This window comes from Dipodomys merriami, unplaced genomic scaffold (genome assembly GCF_024711535.1).
Source record: "Dipodomys merriami isolate MVZ:Mamm:240054 unplaced genomic scaffold, mDipMer1.0.p SCAF_65, whole genome shotgun sequence".
Taxonomy (NCBI): Eukaryota; Metazoa; Chordata; class Mammalia; order Rodentia; family Heteromyidae; genus Dipodomys; species Dipodomys merriami.
Genome location: NW_027206235.1, coordinates 6745028 through 6746894, shown reverse-complemented (window position 1 = coordinate 6746894; position 1867 = coordinate 6745028). Strand labels below are relative to the sequence as shown.

General features: G+C 45.4%; 1 pseudogene; it reads left to right on the top strand.

The window, feature by feature from the left end:
- Positions 1–212: 212 nt before the first annotated feature.
- Positions 213–1493, top strand: LOC138815559 (tripartite motif-containing protein 43 pseudogene; annotated as a pseudogene).
- Positions 1494–1867: the final 374 nt, after the last annotated feature.

Genomic DNA, 1867 nt, shown 5'->3' with positions numbered 1-1867 from the left:
ATCCCTAGGTCACTTTGTGGACAAGTTTAGTGCTTTACCACTTGAATCACAGCCCACTTGTGATTTTGGAGTGGTAAATAGGAGATAAGAGTCTGTGTCAGGGGGACTTTGGTGCCCAGGCCTGCTTCAAAGCTTGATCCTCATATCCCAATCTCTTGGGTAGCTAGGCTTTTAGGGGTGAGTCACCAGCACCTCATTAGATTCTAGGAATGATGGATCCTGACATTGTCCAGGCCTTCCAGAAGGAACTGAGCTGTGGCATCTGTATGAATACTTTCATAGAGCCAGTCACCCTAGAGTGCGGGCACAGTTTTTGTCGACCTTGTCTCTTCCTTTGCTGGAAAGAGACTCCAGCCAGGTGCCCAGGATGCAAGGGACCCTGCCAGCAGACAAACCTGAAAACCAACGTGGTTCTGAGGAGCCTGGTGGCCATTGCCAGAAGAGCCAGACTCAGGCAGTTCCTGAGCTCTGAGGAATACATGTGTGGGACACACAGGGAGACCAAGCAGATGTTCTGTGAGGTAGACAGGGCCCTGCTCTGTAGGAGCTGCTCCATGTCTCAGGAGCACAGGGCTCACAAACACCATTCTATAGAAAGGGCTGCTGATGTGCAGAGGAAGATGATTTCAAAGCAGATGCATGCTGTATGGGAAAAGACTCAAGAAAACCAGCACAATTTACAGGAGAAGAAGAGACTCACCAACCAATGGATTTATTATGTGAACCTCTACCGAGACATGACTAAGGATGTTTTTAGAATGCTGCAGCTTTTTGTCCAGGAGGAGGAAAGATATCATTCCCAGCTACTGATCAATGAAGGAAGAGCCATGTTACAGCAACTCAGAGAAAGGGAAACCTAAATGCTTCAGAAGAAGCATCAGCTCAGGAATATGTTTCAGGAGCTGATCGAAACATACCAGAAGCCAGATGTGGAACTGCTTCAGGGTGTAGAGTTGACCCTAGAAAGCTGTGTGTCAGTGTTGGTCTTCATGCCACTTCCTCTGAGGCCACAGCTCAGTGCCCCTCCCATGCCTGGAATGAAAGAGAAGCTCAATCAGTACCGGGTGGAGATTGCCTTCAATGAAACTATGGGGAATCAAGGTCCTGGGAGCAGTGTTAGACATGACCATCAATATGCGGTTTTGAATTCTGAAGACTCCCTCCACTTCACTGCTTTTGGATGCCAAGTCTTCAGCTCTGGGAAACATTACTGGGAAGTTAGTGTGGATGAGTCTTCGACCTGGGCCTTGGGAGTTGTTACTGATTCTGTCATAGGGAGCAACCTCAGTGAATCTGAGGACGTTTTCCTCCTTTTGTTTGTGAAAGAGAACACACTTTACACCCTTTTTACCACCTTCCCATTGCTGTCTCAATATGTAGAGAAGCCTCTGGGCCGGGTTGGTTTGTTTCTTGATCTTGAGCATGGCAGTCTGAGTTTTTGGAATGTGGCTAAGTGTTCCCTTATCTGGAGATACCCCAATGATTCTCTCTGATTTCCTGTCAGGCCCCTTTATTCCAGTGGTATCCCGGTGTCTTAAGTGAAGAGACTCTCTATGTGTTGGGAACTCTGTGGCAGAGAACCTTTCTCAAATGAAGCAAACCACTAATACTGTACTAATTTAAATTTTTTCATGAAATATGGTGGTAACTATAAAATGTAAAAACCAGTATTAAATGAAGATAAGATAAAGTAGCAACAATGCAACAAGAGAGCAAATAAATATTTTAAAATTGTTATAAAAATAAACCCATGCAAAACTGAGTCCCCAGTGATGGCTTTTCACCCTGAAAGCAGTTGGAGTCCAGAATAACAACAAAAAACAACATTGAATGCAGTGGGCACTGTTGTTTTACCAGTAAACCTTGC